Raw genomic sequence first — 19,483 nt, 5'->3', positions numbered from 1 at the left:
TTAGTGGGTAAGAACGAGTTTAAATGGGGGAATGCATCTTACTAAATGAAATTTGAAATTAGATCGTAAGTTTGGTTTACATGTAGGCTATCGCATTAAAGATAAAAGCTTCAAAAAATGATTATTTCATAATTTCGCTCGTTCAAGAAATTTATTACTGGACAGGAATGAGTTAATGGCGAAATATATTTTTTTGAATATTAGATTTGCATATGAAAACTGACTATGAATAATGTTAAACTATATGAGGAGTTTCAAGAAATTTAGCGAAAAAACGTAAACGTGAAACGACAATGTCTTGTATATATGTGAATATACACGTTCAATAGTCAAAACGAGCTAATTATTTAAATGAATCTTAACAAGGATTCGTATACTTTACAAATCCTTGATCTTAATAACAAGAAATTAAAACAAAAACACACACCATTATATAAATATATTTCGGCAAATTGATTGTTTTAATGTAGAAGGCGCTTTATTGATGCATCATCCGTTATTCTATTTTTTATTATCTAAAAGAAAATCAATGTTGATAAATAAGGCAACCTTCTAAAGTATGAATGTTTTTTTTGCTTATGTTTTCCCAAACAATTAAATTGAAAACATAATGATACGACATGAAACTCGAAATATGAAAATATTCTGACGCTATATATTTTAGTAAGGGAAAAGGTGAAGCGTTGTTGAAAACTTCAAAGTAAATAAGTGATATTTCGCCGAATTGTTTGATTATAGAACAGTACAATTAAAGTCTATTGAAGTGTGAAAAATACAAAAAAATATTTTTTTTGCATATAAGCTAAAATTCTTACTGAAGGAAAGTTTAATAGATAAAGGCAACAGTAGAATACCGGTTTTCAAAAGTCATAAATCGATTGAGAGAAAACAAAACCGAGGGAAACACATCAACTATAAGAGAAAAACAAAGGAACTACAGGAACAACAGGAACACCGAAGTGCAACAAAAACAAACGCCAACACACATAGAAACGAACTATTTGATAACAACTGCCATATTCCTGACTTGGTACAGGACATTTTAAGAAAAAATGATGGGTTGAACCTGGTTTCATGGCATGCCAAACCTCCCGCTTTATGACAATGTTAAAAAATATCGCTAAAACACTACGTGACAGAAATACAGCACAAACACACGCAAAAACATTCATAACAGAGAAACGCACAAACAAATGATATAATAGTCGACACAACATGCAAACCAATAGAATACGAAAATCTATAAAAGGAAATAAATACGGTATTTTTAACAACTATTTAGTTAAATAGCTTGCTCAATATCTGGAAAAACTCCTCGTAGTTGAAACGGGGTTTTGATCTCTAAGGACGCCACATTTTGCAATGAAGCATATATATATATACAAGTATGTTTAACGCTTTAAAATTAAATTAATTGAATGGAAAATTTCAAGACTAAAAGTAGACTTCTTAAATTTCCCAACTGGTTTCAATTATGACAAACAAAACGAAAAGTTTATTTAACATTTTTGCTACAACAATACTTTATTATAATAATTTTTCCAAGGAATTTTTGTTTGTTTATTTGCCAACCTTACTTGTATGTTCGTATGTGTTCTTTACCATCACTAATCACTCTTAATCATTTAAGATAAAACGACCTAATCCAAATGATAATTGATATTCAATATAATCATCAGTCATGCATGGCATGTTTCAGGTAAACGGCACGTGCCGATAAAAAAATCAAAAATTAAATCATCAATCGAATGCATACCCACAACGCTCACTAAAATATCTTTTACATGTCCTGGGTGCACTTTTAATGTCCTGGGTGCACTTTTTATGTCCTGAGTGCTTTCACTTGGTCCTGAGCGGTTTTTAGACGTACCGAATAACAATAATCTATTCTGAATCATGTAAATGATTTTTGAAATCAACATTTAAGTTTGTTACTTAAATGAAAGAAAAGGTAAATGCATTTACAAACAGATGTTATAAGATATATACTCCTTCATTTTTTCTTTAATTTTTAGGCCATTTTTCTCTATTCTTAATACTCATTGTCCATTATTCTCAATTCTTTATATTTTAGCAACTCATTATTCTCTATTCTTTATTTTTTTCGGCCATATTTCTCTACTCTTTATATTTTTTGCCCATCATTCTCTATTCTGTAAACTCCCATTTACACCCTCCTCTATCCAATGGTATATTATTTATAGTTTTAACACTGTCCCGACAATCTTAGTGCAGTTTCTGAAGATAAGTGCACTCAGAGACATGTCACTGGTGCACTGATGCGGCCTTGGTGTTTCGACGCACCACTCTACGAAGTAAAAGCTAAAAAATAGACGCTTGTCCAAGTTTTAAAAAAATAACTCGCACGGCAATGATTATTAAATGCCATGAAGTCATTATAAAGTTTAAGAGGAAAGTATCGAAAGATAACGAAATTAACGAAATGAATTATCTAACAATAAAACATACTTGTATCCGGCGTTGATCGTCCCTGATGAAATTAAATCCAGAAAAGTGCTTTGGACGCATGAAATTTATAAAGTGTTGTTATCGCTTTTTTGTTGTTGTTACGTTTAAAATTTGCAATGACTTCTTTTCAAAGACGAAAAACAATTACCATACACATTTTATTCAGGATAAGGACTTTTTTTTACCGGGATAACGCCATTTTGAATTTAAGTGTATAACAAAAATGTTTTGTAATTAACAATTGCACGGTAAACAGATTCCTCACATCCACACACTATCCGTTTATTTGTAAATAGTTATGAAAGGTATCAGGCTTATAATTTGATACGCCAAACGCGAAGTGCTGATTACTGGGCTAATGATACCCTCTGGGACGATACGCCAAACAGCAGTGGCATCGACCCAGTGGTACAAATAGTTATCTAAGGTACCAGGCTTATAATTTGATACGCCAGACGCTCTGTTATAAACGGTAACTTTTACAACCCTTAGTGAAAATACATGTACAAATTCTTTATCATAAAATACACGCCTCAGAAATTATTTAGATAATAAGTAGATAGATACATAAATTAACATAGATTAAAAAAAGAACCAGAAACAGTTATAGACCAATAATTTATTTCCTAAACAAAACAAGTTAACAAAACGTTTATATGCATTAATTCCCTAATCTCTTAAAAAAAACCAACAGAAATAAAAAAATCAACAAACGATTTTATGTTTAATTATTCAAAAGTTACGTTCTAAATTCTAGCATTCATATTATACATTTTTTTGTATTTACTGTGACTTGACTATGTTTGTTACTGTATATTTTTACCTATAGCTCAACCAGATTTTAAAATTGACAATACAATAGGGACATTTAAATTGACCAGTTGGTATTGTTAGATCTAAATCTACCTTGGTTCTACCTGTACAGTTTTTTATTTACCTATTCCAACCTTAAAGCATGCTTTTTTTTGCTGAAGTTTTTCTTTACCTAGGATTATTCTTTTATCAAGTCCTTATATTTCACTCACTTCGCTCGCTACTACATTATTTCATTTGTATTGTTGAAAATAAGTTCTTTTTTTTTTTTTATCTCTTTGCCTTTTCTAATGGGAGATAACTCAATATAATTTGCTTTTGCTCTTATGGAAATCTTAATAAATTTATTATTTCCATAATTTGATGAATACTTATTGACATGTTCCTTGTACAAATTGTTTATGCATATTGAAATATCAAAATCATAGTTGAATAAACAATTTTATTTATTTATTGACACTGATATTTGACATCTCATCCAGAATTCCAAAGATTTTAAATATTTTCTAAATTTTATTAACTTTTTGGATTTTTTCTCACTTTTTTCACTATGTCACTAGATTTTTTTCCATGTCCATAGTATATTCTGTTTAATTTCCCATGATATACATTCCAATTACACAGGTGCAGAATCTTTATATAATTCAGAATCTTGTAATTTTTTGATCATTTCCATTATTATATTCAAAATAGTTATCCTCACTTTACAAATATTTTGTAATGTTTTATTCATATTTTTACTATATCACTTGATTTAACTATATCCATAGTATACATTTTTATTTCATTTCCTATGATATATGTCCAATCTAAACAATATTTGATCCAGAATTTTATAATGATTATTTCCAATTTCAGATTCACTTAAAACATATCCTCACGTTAGGAATATTTTGGAATATTTTACTTTTATTTTTCACTTTATCACTAGATTAGACTATATCCACTGCATTAATTCAACATTTCATTTCATTTCCAAGATCCCATTTAAATGGTGAATCATCTTTTTAATAGATCCCAAAATTAATAATGAATGTTTTCAAAATCACATGTAAAGCCACAGAAACATGTTGGTTGAACTCACACTATATCTCCTACTTGAATTCCAGTTTTGAAATCTTCTAATCTTTAACATAACTAAATTCCATCTTATGAAAATTGAATTTCCTTGAGTGAACACAGCATTTTATGCACAAAAGTCCTACTAATATTATAGTAGATTTCAAAGAAAAAACACTGAAAGGTATATTCCAAAATTATTTCGAATTTTACATGTACATCATCATATGTAAGCCCCACAAAACAGTTTGAATGAATTATTTCCTCCTTGATACCTTCATGACAATAAATTCTTGGAAAAAACAAGTCACATTTTAAGAAGCAAAATTACTATAAAAAGTCTGAGAAGTGAATTCAAATAAAATAAATCCAATATTGTATGCACAATGATACCAATAGATTTCAAACATTGCAAATAATAATCCAAAATAGAAATCTTGAAGGGTCATGTGAAGAAATGAACAACATATCCATCTGAAAATTTAAACTGTAAACACCTGAACAGCTATTTCTTGTTTCACTGGCAGCTGGACAATACTATGTATAAGGGTTAAAATTTTAAAGAAGCATTCATTATGTAAAACAGTTAAATTTTCAAACATATTAACACGTAGGTAATTTAATCTTTTACTGATTTAGAATTTTAGTTAAAAATTAGATAAATCATATATATTGGGGATTTAAAACAATAAAAAACAAAAATATTTTCTTCCCTATCAATTTTTGAATAGAATAATCCTAGGTAATGAAAAACTTCAGGAAAAAAGCATGCTGTAAGGTTGGAATAGGTAAATAAAAAACTGTACAGGTAGCATCAAGGTAGATTTAAATCTAACAATACCAACTGGTCAATTTAAATGTCCCTATTGTCAATTTTAAAATCAGGTTGAGCTATAGGTAAAGCAATACAGTAACACCAATAGTCAAGTCACTGTAAAATGTATCATCAACCTGAAGGGGCGTAGCTCCTAGTATCATACTGACACACTGAACGGATCTTAACCCGATCTAAAAAATTTGAACGTTTTTATTTTATGATTGGTCTTAACCGTCTTAACAGCTCTTAATCGAACGCTAGAGCCTTCTGTCTTGTTTATCATGACATGACTGAACGGACTGATAACTTTTGATCGGAACAGCGTCTGAAAGTCTGAAAAAGTCTTAACGTTTTTCCCTTGCGGTAAATTCTGTCGATTAAGACTTGATCAGACCAAGTCAAGAATATGACAGTTGTTTTCCATTCGTTTGGTGTGTTTGAACTTTTGATTTTGACTTTTGATAAAGGACTTTCCGTTTTGAAATTTCCTTGGAGTTCGGTATTTTTTGTTATTTTACTCTTTATCTGCAAAAGCAGAATTTGAAATACTTGTTATAATACAAAGGTTGTAGAGCAGACAAAAATGGAAAGAACCAACTAAAAAACTCAAACCAGACGAGGAATCATAGCGATATGTTTTATTTATATTCACGACGTTACACGACGTTCCAAAATAAAACGAGGATGTTGACGTTGTTCCAAAGAACGTTTTAAGCGTACGAGTTTATGTGGTAATGCCGCTTAAAGGGACCATAGAATTTACATTTTTCTAATAAGTATTCATTTTGCAAAGATTTTCGAATTTGCTATATTATATTTTTTCATTTTTCAAAGCGGAGAATTGCATTAATAAATACAAACATTTGTTTCCATTTTTCGGAATAGATTTAAAAAAAATATCTAAAACACACGTTTTTGTGTCAATCTGAAGCTTTAAACTTATTTTGAACCTATGAGTGAAACAAATGCAGGAAAAACGTACACTACTACCTCTTTACTTTAAGGACGGACGTGCTTCCAACATATCCGGGCAAAATGAATCACGGTCTTCATTTATAACCTTCGATGTCTTCCTTTCCTAGTTTTTTTTTTTACTATTTGTGTATTATCAGTTTCTTTTTTTCTTAGATTTAGCAATTTGATCTCTTTGCTGTAAAACATCTTCACTATTGGTTGTGATATAATTAATATGTGTTTCTTGTTTCTGTCTCTTTCCTCCTATAATACGTTTCTTTTTGTTTGTTGTTATTTGGTAATTTCTCTCCCTCAATTTGTCTTTTTTCAATTAACGTTAAGTTTCTTAATTTGATTATTTGAAAGATGTTCATAGACGATAGCCTGATATTTTCTTTTCATAATCAAAGCCAGAGCCTCCTGCGGATTTACGGGGGAGGGGTGTGTCAATGTGCCCGGGCCACCCCTTATGGAGCTACATTTATGATTAATGCAGACTTTTTACCTGTTTTACACCAGAAGTTCTCTAGTTTCGGGACCTCAAGGCCCCTTCTTTTTCAAAATCCTGGATCCGCATCTGTTATTTATCAACACGTTATCAATAAGATGTCCATTGTACATTTTTTTTTCATAAAAAGTGGCATAAACGAATGGCATTATCCATATTTTATATATTTTATCGGGGTTAACTCGAACAAATAATTATCATCATATACTAGTATGTATTATCTCAGGTCCTGAATCTTAACATCAACTACGACTTTGTGGAAATTAAAAAAAAATTTTTTTTTGAGAAATCCCTAACGAAAATTTTTATAAAAAATGCATAAAGTTTGAAATAAAAATACGTGTTCCTATGCTGCCATTGTCAACTTTCAATATCTTAAGGTAGATTGGGTTCTAAATTAATTGTTTATTGCAGATAGCTGATAGATTTTTACTATAATTATTATTAGCAAATTTGATACACAAATGAAATAAATTTGTGAGCTTTTCATTTCAATTAAAACAAAATGATAATGAGTTTGGTTACATCTTTTTTTCATTTAAAAAGAAAATGTTTTCAAATGATTAGAATTTTTAAATCATGATTGGTTTATCTGACAAATAATTATAACTCTAAAACTCTATCGTTTAATTTCTTTTCATATTTTATTCACATAAATATACCTTTTCCATGTATAATCCTTACAAAATCTGATAATTTCACAAACTTAAGCTTTAAAACAGGTTTGCGATCAATATTTTTTATTATGTTTTTGAAATTATAGCATTTTGGAAAAGTATGGAAAACTCTACCCCTTTTTATATAGACCAAAATTTACCTTACAACTATTTAATTTACAACAGGCCGAAATCCGATTTAAAAGAATACCTATTGTTTTGTGAATAGATATATACTTTTTAAGTTACTGATTTCGTAAATGTACATGGATCATTTTTTTGTCTTGAAGGAAGAACTATGGACCAGGAAGGTACGTTTATACTTTAAATCATTTTTGTTTTCGCGCTTCCAATTAAAAAAAAAAAAATAATCGGGTATCGGCTTACACTAATATTTCAATATTTCAGTCATGTTTCGTGACGTTCTGCGAAAATAAAAAGAAAAATCTATTATACATTAAAATTGAATATTTCCACTCAGCAAATTGGTTGATTGATTGTTTTTGGTTGTTAACGCCACATTTAGCACTATTGGATATTTCGTGTCGGTCAGTTTAAATTGGTGGAGGAAGCCGGAGTTCTGGGAGAGAACCATCGAACCCACAAAGGAGATATTTTGTGGTTGATTTTGTGGTAAAAAAGTGCAAAATATGATGTCAATTTATTATACATACTGTGTGTTCAATATAGTATATTTATTACTTTTTGCTATCTCGAACTTTTTCTATCGATTGGTAATACATGCAAAGAATATTGAACTTCCAGTTTAATATACGCTTTATAAAATATGGACTGAATGTATTTTCGAAAGATAAGGTGTAGAGTGCATGGTGACTTTTTTTTTTAAAACGGAGCTAAAACTAGGTTAAAATGTACTTCGGTGTTTCTGTAAATTGATACACAGCAGCCTGCCAAATGTCTGTGCGCAATTCATCATATTTGTCGAACGGACAACTATTACCGTAACACATATATTTGCTTTTCTCTCTCTCAAGTTAATGTAAAAGAAAAGTTTCAAGTAAAATTTTTAATCTCGTCGAATCGCATGCCTATGTAGCGGGCAATTCCGTTGGAGATTCGAGACAACAAACTCCATTCTTCTAGAAGTAATAACCTTGTTTTTCATAGTAAACAGTAAAATCCAGCGACTCATTTTACAAATAATTTTATGAGACTGTGGCCATATGTAAACTTGTCTCGCTTTTATGGCCCCGAAGCACGGTTATCGTACTCAGACTGATAAATCAACCAACCAAATACAGAATGTGATGTTCCGAGCACAAAATGTGTACTCCGATTTAAGTTTTATGATCGAGTGCCCTGGTCTTTATCACTGAGTATCCGAGTTATATAATACGTCATCTTAAATTATTTATACAATGCAGATCTTCTTAGTAGCATATAAACAAGAACTTTATTTAATATAGATCAGACTACTTTATGAAAATAATTGTATGTCAATTATGCAATAAAAGTCATGTACAGTTTATCGTTATCATTACGCGAACGTTAAATTACAGTTATGGGGACATGTCATTGGACATCTTAGATCGTTTCGCATTTTCTACTTGCAACTCAAACAAAATTATATATCATATCATTTTGGTGAAAATTAAATGTATTTTCTATTTATATCAGTTAAAAGGTGCTAAAAATTGGAGATCAATAAAATTTTGTTCAAAAAACAGCCTCCGAATTATGTTATGTGTCATTTTGTCCAACGGAACATTTTATTGGATACGGAAAGACTGACGAAGTTTTTAAAGTAAGACCGCATTTATATATTGATGACTTCAAATACGTTCTTTAGGACATGTGTATATTTTCTGATATCATAAAAAGCCACTTACATAGGAGCTGAGCAGCTATATGGGACATTTTTTCTCTTCCTTATCTCGGCGCTTCTGACAATCTTCTTTCCCTCACAGGTAAAATCGTCTATGACATTTTTCGTCAATAGTATACAACCCTGTTGTAAAATTTTGTCACATTTAAATTACTAACTAATCCGCACTGTGATTTCAAAGACCAACATAAAACAAAATTGTAACAGCGGGACACCCTTTAAATGACGTTATGGGCATCGAAATAAACAAAAATGTTTTTACATGTTATTTCCTTTCGAATGATATGCAGAACATGGCTATTTATTGTGGAGGAAAAGAGCTTGAATTGGATTAACCCGTTATCTGTCGCATTTTTTGAGACACCAATACCGTGCGGAACATCAGTGTTCTTTGTACCAAGTAAAAAGTGAAATCACAAAAATACTGAACAAAAATATATTGCTTGGTCGTCAAGACTAAACATCTTTCTATAGTTTTTTTTATCACCATTCTTTCTATAGTAGAACAAAATAAAATAACAAAAAAATACAAAAAAAAAACTCCAAGGAAAATTCAAAAAGGAAAGTCCCTAATCAAATGGCAAAATCAAAAGCTCAAAGACATTAAACGAATGGATAACAACTGTCATATTCCTGACTTGGTACAGGCATTTTCTTATGTAGAAAATGGTGGATCAAACCTGGTTTTTAAGCTAGCCAAACCTCTCACTTATAAGAAATACAATAGTTGTTTACCATTCCTGCCGTTGGTTCAAATCGTCGAGAATTTGATTTTGTCAGGTCAAATAGACTTCGGCCTTTTTGAGTTTACCTTTGAAGTCGGTAATACGCTTTCTATAAATCAAAGTATAGTTCTGATTTTCCCAATTCTGTTACAATGCATTGATATATTTGTACGCATTATATTCAAATATTCTGCTGGTGACAGGGTTGATGATTTTGGCATTTAGATTAAGTCTGTATTGTCGACTTTACGGATATTTTCCTGTATTGTAAGATAAATTAAACTTTTTGTAAAATTAACAATGATTTAGTGTGTTATTTTTTATTTTTTATTTTATTTTATTTTTTGAGACATTGATTTATCTATTTTAATAAAAGTTTTTCAAACCTTTCAATTTATTACTAAAAGACAACATATAGCTGCCCGATTGGTATTACTTTTGTTTGTCTGCAATATAATGTTTGCATATTTTCAATGGAAATACCTGTTGGTGACTGTAAAACATTATTTGGTATTGATGTCGTAGTTCTTTATCATAACTCTTAATATCATATTCAGTGGTATATAATTGATGTAAGCACTCATTGAAATGTTTGGTATTGAGTGACTGGACATCTTCAATATCTGGAAAGGAAATAAAAAGACAATTTGTTCTTCACAGAGACTTTTTATGACCAAAACAACGAATGTATATTCTTTTTTATAGAAAAACTATGTATATGTGACAATGTATTCAATCTTTCAGTTCAACATTGGAAAAAAGCTTTAAAAAGCGTATAAAAATCAAAGGTATTAATATGACTGCAACAGTATGACGTTTGTGAATGACAATTTTGCAGTAAATCTTTAGAGTTTTTAATAAATGAATACAAATCTTATTGACACCGCAAGTTGCATAGACCCTATGAAAGCCATTTAATACATAAAAAACACGTGACTTTTTAAACTCGCCTTTATTTACAGCCCATCAGGCCATGTTATTACTGGAGATCTAAACATAATTCAACATGAACATACCGAAAGGTGATATCTCATGGTCCTAAGAACCCCAACACATCAATTGGAACCATATTGGATTCCATTGAGGACTACGACAGCGCATATGCTAAACGATGAAGTTGAACTGGAAACTTTGTCAGAGTGGGTCGAAACAATCAGGTCTCTGATAAAACGTCAAATTCATAAGTTGAAAAACTGTGTGAATGATCGACCAAAGTCCGTTTTCAGAGACAAAAAAGCTGTGAAATGTCTATCATCATTTCGCGATAAATATGTTGTTGTTCCTGCGGACAAAGATTCAAATGATACGGTATTTGTATGTAAATCGTACTACTACGAGTAAAAGAATTAGGAATAAATGAGCATTCAGGTAATCCAACATACAAAAACATATCATTTGGCAGTTGTTATCAAAAAGTTCGTTTCTATGTATGTTTGCGTTTGTTTTTGTTGCACTTCAGTGTTTCTGTTGTTCCGTTGTTTTCCTCTTATAGTTGATGTGTTTCCCTCGGTTTTAGTTTGTGAACCGGATTTGTTTTCTCTCAATCAATTTATGACTTTTGAACAGCGGTATACTACTGTTGCCTATATTTGCCAAGGATAAGATTATGGCGAATCATGAGTCCTTCATGGCTTCCATGGCTTACATTAAACATAAAATCTGAGGACTTACCTTGTTTGTATTGGATACCTAAGATTCACAAAATTCCGTACACACAACGATACATTGCCAGCTCATCTGCATGTTCTAAATGTCCATTAGATTGACAAAAATTTTGTCCGCACTGAAAGAGGTTCTTCAGAAATACTGTGAAACTGTTTACTCGCGTAGTGGTATTAAACACATGTGGATTCTTAGAAACTCTAGAGAACTTCTGGATAATTATAAATTTCGATCTATTTCTGAAAATAATTCTATCAAAACTTCTGATTTTTCAACCCTGTATACCAAAATTCACCATGTGAAATTGAAAAATCGTCTAAAAGAAATAATCCACAAGGCTTTTCAATATAAAAATGGTAGCATACGCTATAAAGTTATAATTTTAAGATACTATACGGCATATTTTGTTAATATTGAACAGAAAGATAAAACATGCTACGCAGAAGAACAAGTGATCGGTATACTGGAATTTATTATAGACAACATGAACAAAATATTTGCTGAATTTGGAGGTAATCTTTTTCAACAAATTGTCGGTATTCCTATGGGAACGAACTGTGCGCCTCTGGTTGCCGACCTCTTCTTATTTTCATATGAGTCGGAGTTCCCTTTAGACGATTGTCAAAAACAAAAAGACCATTAATATATCCTCCAGAACAAGAAATTAAAGAAACAACAGACACAGCTTCATGCGCCTTATTTTTAGACTTATAACTCGAATTTGACATAAGCGGTCATCTCACTACCAAAATATATGACAAACGAGACGATTTCAATTTTTTCAAATTATCAATTTCCCCACCTTAGTAGCAATATAAAAACTTCACTTGCATATTGGATATACATCATTACTACTCATTCGGTATTCAACAGGTTGCAGCTGCTACTCAGACTTTATAAAACGTAACCAGTGTCTGAGAACGTGTCGTGTATTTTCGAAAAAAGTTCATCGGAAGATACCAAGACCTTGTTGATAAATATTCCGTAACAACTTCACAAATAATACATGATGGTCTTGAAGTATAGATTCTAGGTACTGACGTTAGAAACAAATATTCTTTTTGGGAATTTTATGTTGTAAAATACACATCTGTTTTGCTTTATACTTGATACTTGTGAAAAAGTAATGGTTTATTGGTTTAATCTTTCACGAAATTGATAGTAGCTATAAATATATCTTATTAATTGTTATATAATATTGACCGGCCACCAAAGCGCACAAGTACTTATTCCTGGTCTGCCAGCGATACCGTCTAAATTCGAATTATAGAAGTGAACTTCATTTTTGTAATAATTATGAAATATGTAAAGAAGTTAGTTGGAAGTTATTTTCCATCGATTATGTGACGAAATAACAACGAATTTACTGAAAAATTATGATTTTCATTATCATTTAGATGCTGGCCAAACAATTCACAATTTTTGAATGCATATATCTGTTCCTTCTATTCAAAATTCCTATATGTAAATACCTTAATTTATAAATGTTCAGATTTGAACAATAATTTCTACAATTAGTAAATTTTTAACATATTTTAAACATTTTGATGTTAACTCAAAATGCAGTTGTTGTTAGCTTAAATTTTGAAAGGATGAATTTTTGAAACATCATGCTTTAATGCATAGCTACCGTTTATTTGAACAATTTGTTTGTAAAACGGTTATCCATTTTGAGTTAAGATATGTTCAATATTTTCCAATTTTGTTCTTTTATTTTAGATCTAAATAAAACAACAAAATCCACCATTACTTAAACATTAACTTTGTTATTCTGTACGTTAACGAGTTTTGTTTCATTAAGCTTTTTAAAAAATATAATACACCAGTCACAATGCATACATATTTGCTCAAAGGAATTTATTTTGTATTGTCAGAAGCTTTCATATCTTTTTGATGGTTAATTGAAGACACCAACTGGTTAACATGCTTATTATTACTTTATTCCGACTGTGTCAATATTGTCGTCGTTATTCTAGACTATCATCAAAATCATAAAAACAAGTTGTTTGGAATTTGTAATATCGTTAGAAAGTAATTTCTATATACTTTATTTGATCGTATATACTTGTACGTGGTTCACTTGATATACCTGTCGATATATGAACAGCAATTTTCCACAATTGCCAATATTCTATAACTTATTCAGATCTAAAGCCGGATAAAAAATGCATTTCTGCTTTAGCATTATATTTATCAAATATGTTGATTTTGATTTCATAAATTATTCATATGTGCAATTACTCGTGTAAAACGTCAAGTTTACGTATAACCTGACGATCAGTCAGAAATACCTGTTTGTAAAGGTGTCCTTCCATTTAAGTTCGTATGAGGTCTAAATTGTTGACGACTTCCGAGTCTTTAATTGAACTTTAAATAAAAGCTGGTATGGAAATGAAGAATGCATTATCTGCTTAACTTGTTTTAAATTTTTTTTCTGAAATATAATGCCGTAATATATTTTATGTTAGTTTTTATTAAAACCTGGCTTAATATGTCGGTTTCGTATCGCAATGACGTGGTTTCGTCCAAAATATTGATTGAATTTGCCGCTGGACGTTACAGTTATCAATAATTTTCGTCTGAATTGCTATGTCCATTACAATATAGATCAATATAAAATCAATATTTAATCTAATTAAGTGATGTAGTATCATTTAAAATAAATAATTCGCATTGCCACTCAACTTTTGCTTCGCTAAAATGGTGGAAATGTGAAGTTTCGATTTCAAATATAACAATCAAAAATTGATCACGTATTCGCCAAGTGACATTAAAAATTTGTTTATAACACGTGCAATTAGAAGATTCGAAAGTGCTAGAGTGTAGACATGGTTATTGTTGACAGTAAACAATTAAGTAATATAAAACTTATATTCATTTCTTTTAATAAGAATAATAAGTGAATAATCTGAGATAATTCAAAACAAACACATCATTTTTTATACAACAGAAACTTGTATTATAATGTTTTTCTACGTTTCGATATAGAACTACTTTTTTTGTGTTTGGTGTTTTATTATTCTATTTCTAATTAAACTATCTTTAGCACATTGTCAATTATAGCACAGTAGTTTCAATTGTTAAGGACAAAACAAAAGTGTATTTGTTTGATATGAGGACGAAAAATTGTTTTCCATATTTTTCGGTTTCTATACATGTCTATACAATAAGTCATGCCATTGCATTTAGTCTTTGAATTGTTTCACAGTTTGTCAGAAACTTGTAATAAATTACTTTTAGTTATGGGTTTTGCATTGGTCACTGTTTAAAAACCGTACAATGACCTCCTTTGGTCTCTGGTTGATAGTGTCTCATTAGCCATAGTATAACATTAAAATATAAATGTCAGTTCAGAATGTATAATTTCTTATTTCTTTGTAAAATTAAGAATTAAATATCTGTTGATCCGAATTCCGTTTGGTCGGGTTGTTGTCTCTTTAACGTATTCTCCGTTTCAATTCTCAATTTTATTTATGGTGAACAGTAAGGCTGAGGTTATTTTATCAAGTTCAAAACTATAGGATAAAGAAACTATCTCAACTTATGAAATATTTTCCCAAAGTAATTCTTTTCTTACGAAAATGTTTGAGTAGAAATAAGCACTGATAATGGACTTTTATCATAAGGCTGTCACATGGGTAGGAAACAATTGGCATAGGTTTACTGCATAGTGCGATAAAAAAAAATAGAAACTTTATCAAAATTTAAAAATAATTTAAAAAAGAAATCTAGAGTTTGAAATATAACGGTGCCTATTTACAATGCATTTGGTCCAAACAATCTCAATATTATTTTTACGCAGTTAAGATGTTCAGCTACATCACTTAACTTTGATCTGATCCAAATGAATAATGTATAAGATCCATTTGGTCGCTGTGGGTTTTCCCCTTTAAATTTCTAATAACTTCTTCTTTAAATGTCTTTTATTTACAAATTTACGTCACATTTGTAGGAATAGTCTTAGTTGGCTACCGGGTGGCCTTGTTTATGATCTAGAGATTATAACATTTGGTACTATAAATTTGACAAATGAGCAAAATGAATAAATATTTTGAAATGTTTTTGACTATATAAAAAAGACCAAATTGTTACTTGTTCAACCATGTGTAGAAGCTGAATGTAGTGTTCCACTCACACACACACACACACACACACACACACACACACACACACACACACACACACACACACACTCACACACACACACACACACACACACACACACACATGCATCTATTTGTTTCTTCCTATCTTTCCTTTTTCTATGCTGTTTTTTTAATGTCTCTAAAATAAGAGATCTTTGATTATATTGTGTTATGATAAAATGGAATACTTGCATGCTATGAAATTCTATTGACTAATATTGTATCTTAGGAGAAGACGATCTAAGTTGGACTAACTTGTGTCTAATCCATTTTGTAATATTTTACAAATAGAATATGTTTGAACTAAACTGCATAGTATTAGCGCACTTGAGTTTTGTTGGTCCAAAATGAAAGTACATCGTCATTTTAAGTATCGTAATGAAAAGCAAAATATGCGATATCGAAGTACACTAACAAATGAAATTATGTAATATTATGAAAAACAAGACAAAGTAGATAATTATTAAAAGATAAAAAAAAAATAATAATCACAAAATAGAATATTTTCCTGGTAGCTTTAAGTCTGTCTTTTTTTAATTTTTCATGAAACAAATATAGAATAATGTTAACTTAATGAGTTTGAAGATTTCATCTCATGATAAAAATTAGTCTAAGCAGTTTTACTTGGAAATAGTGACTATTGAGCTACATGTATATTAAAAACTACATCTGATTTGACAATTTCCTATAATAAGTTCTATTGGTTGATTTTGATTTTTTTTTTATGTTGCCAAGTATTTGAGGTAGCTGTTCCGGACCATATGAGTATTATACTCATTTGGTTATGAACGGGCCGGACCATATGAGTATTTAGAACATATAGGTATTTCATCATTACCGTTTTTTGTTGTTGTCCGCAAGCGAAACCACTGTCGTTTTGGCATGGACTTTTTTTTTTACTTTTTCTTAGTGTTTAGTTTATAATTTCTGAAACAAAATTTCTTCTATTCTTAACTTATTTTCAATTAATTATTGTGTACTTTCTCCTATTCATACGATTTATCTTTTGTTGTGAGTTTGTTAACATATGAACAAAAACACATAAAATAACTTAAAACAATTAGAATTTTTTCAGATGTTTTAATTTTACAAAGACACCAAAATAAATTAAGAAAAAAAAGAAAAAAAGAGGGTTCAATGACTTAACAGTTCATTTAGATATTTCGTACAAATGTAAGTTAAAATCAATAATGACCATGTGAAAATGATTTTCCTATAATTCTTACTTGTAAGTAAAATTCATTTTAATTCATTTATTATGTAACAATGATTACAATATGATTGAATAAGCAAAAAAATAATCTTTTTTAGAAACTCTAAATTTATGAGACACCTTTTTAACGTTCATCGTATTAATCAACAGGACCATACGCATATGGTCGAAATACTCATATGATCCGAAACATAGCCATTGTTTCCAATTCATCTTTTTGCTGAAAAAAAATGTATTTAAATATATTTTTAGTACTTCCATATGTTATTGTTATATGCAAGTTGTGTCATGATGCAAAGAACTTCATTTAATGTATACTGTATGCTTATAAGTATATCATTAAAGTAGTAAATTCAACTTTAAAAAATATGCAGGAAAGTATTTGGATTTTTGTTTTTGAATGAATTCAATCTATCTCTATGATATATAACCCTATACTTAGATCAGTTTATAGATTTTAACAACATGATAACTAGTCTAGTACTGTTTTCATCGAATGCTTATATAGCATTGTATATAGATTAAACTTTAATATAAGTTACGGTCACATTTAACTCAATAAGCATGCAATTATTATTTCAATGCTTACATTATGACGACATCGTGTGTCCCTCCATGGCAATTCAAAAATGACACCATAAACAATCTGCAAAGGAAACATGCAAATGTCTTATCAAAACTTATTTCATTTTCGATGCGTTTAACACATCAAAAACTCAAAACATATCAAGTATATATGTTAATTTTGATATTTTCAATTTTGATATTGTTATAATTGTCTGATGCAGTAATTTTATGTAGGTTTCCCAGTAATTATCTAGCAAACCTTTGGAATTTGAATTGAGTATCAGTTATCATCATTTCATTTATACACAAGAGGTACATAGATTCGAATATTGATTACAATGAATCAAATAACTAACTTCAGAACTGAATATTCGTAATACTATTAATTTCAGATGCCTACATGTTCCACTTATATATGATCGGGTATGTCTCATTTGTTGGTAAATGCTCACTTGTTACTTTTTTCTGTCTTTGTATTTATTTTAGATTCTCATTAAAATAAGAACTTATCGAAATAATGCAATTAAAGCAACTATAGGTCTTTAAAATACGAAATCATGCTCAAATCCAACTTCAAAAGTTGATATCCATATTGAATAAAGTAACTCTCCCTGAGACACAGGCGATCGTTTTTTGTGGAAGGTATCTTGCAAAAAATTGCTGGTGAGGCTAAGTATCTGTTTTTATCTTATAATGTAGACGAAACGCGCGTCTGGCGTATAAATTTATAAGCCTGGTACCTTTGATAGCAATTTATCTTAGTTTCTTAAAAAATCAAAATTGTTTCGGTAGGAAAGTAAAACATAAGATAGTTTCCTTTGTTTCTGAAATAACAAAAATACTTAGTTGCTTATGGCTACTATTATGACATCCTTGTCTTGATTAAACATATGTTTTCGAACGTTATATTAATATCAACTTTGACTGCCCGTTGTTATCAGCAATATATGTGGAAACATCTAGCCATCTTGTCGACATGATAGAATATGTAGTGAATATCAAAGTTGTGTTCGCTTTCAACCAATAAAACAAGAACAAATGGCGGTTGTCAGTAAACAACTATAATTAACAACAAACTTACCGATTCGAGTGTCACTGGTGAATCCTTTGTAGACGAAACGCGCGTCTGGTGTACACATTTTTAATCCTGTTTTACTTTTTGTATGTACCACGATATCTATGTAAAGTCCATATTTTCACCTGGATTTGTGTAGACCAACTTTTGTGACAAATGATTATAACGTTTTCAGGCTTGAAACTGACGCAAATGAATTATTGCTTGTTTGCGATGTATCTAATTAGTGGTCAAGGGAACAATGGTCATGAATGAACCGTTTCTTTATGTCGAGATGTCGATATCAAAATGAGACAGGTTTATAATCCCTTGATTTTAGACCAGCCAAACAATCAAAGTTCTATAGCGATTACACTGAATGTCCGATATAACCAATCAGATTTCGTAAAGTTTATGTTGGACTTATGAGTTTGACTATCCCGCTAGTATATTTCGACTCTCTTTTGTAGCATTAATGATACATTCTAGCGAAGTTTAAATTGTAGTTTTAGAGATATTGGGTTACTTTCTTTAACAATAGGGACACCTGTCAATGATTACACAATTAATCAACGATGCATGATTGTTATTTACTATAATAAAAATTAAGTTAAAATGTTATTGTTATTCAAGTTTGTGTGGTTGAAAGATTAACCAAAAAGGAATTTAACACTTCATGGATTTAAACATGATGCTGTAGAACAGTTTTTGTGTAGAATATATAATAAGGCATTTTATTTTAATGTATTTTAGAATAGGCGTTATTAAAATCTAAAATTGTTTTCCCACGATTTAAACATCAAACCAAAAATTTGTTTGTATACAACCAAAGAAAAATCACTCTTCACATTTGATAAATTACTTAAGGTCAAATGGTTTAAATGATTTCGTAACCATGACACGTGCTGATACCGTATTACTTCTGAATCTCATTAATCTTGACAATTTCAAAATAAATAACAAGTTTTAAATCATTAATTATATTTTAACAAAGG

At 30.1% G+C, this 19,483-nt stretch overlaps 1 protein-coding gene across 45 annotated transcripts in view; it reads right to left on the bottom strand.

The window, feature by feature from the left end:
• The window catches only part of LOC127719308 (uncharacterized), a 188,608-nt gene that overhangs the window by 136,889 nt on the left and 32,236 nt on the right, over window positions 1-19,483 (bottom strand). For 17 of the 45 annotated variants that reach the window (XR_007990200.1, XM_052225333.1, XM_052225320.1 and 14 more), the window contains exons 1-5: window positions 18,516-18,810; window positions 17,457-17,513; window positions 13,801-13,943; window positions 10,331-10,470; window positions 9,127-9,245 (exon numbers count right to left, since the gene is read on the bottom strand). The exons of 2 other annotated variants lie outside the window; for them this stretch is intronic. The gene's annotated coding sequence lies outside the window, so the exon portion shown is untranslated. Of the gene's footprint in view, window positions 1-9,126; window positions 9,246-10,330; window positions 10,471-12,086; window positions 12,350-13,800; window positions 13,944-17,456; window positions 17,514-18,515; window positions 18,811-19,483 lie in introns of those variants that run through there. 26 more of the 45 variants (XR_007990211.1, XR_007990202.1, XR_007990201.1 and 23 more) reach the window with 14 other exon arrangements.

The sequence above is a fragment of the Mytilus californianus genome, unplaced genomic scaffold (genome assembly GCF_021869535.1).
Source record: "Mytilus californianus isolate M0D057914Y unplaced genomic scaffold, xbMytCali1.0.p SCAF_11, whole genome shotgun sequence".
NCBI lineage: Eukaryota > Metazoa > Mollusca > Bivalvia > Mytilida > Mytilidae > Mytilus > Mytilus californianus.
Note: the sequence above shows the minus strand (reverse complement) of the source record. Positions and strands in the feature narration are given on the sequence as shown.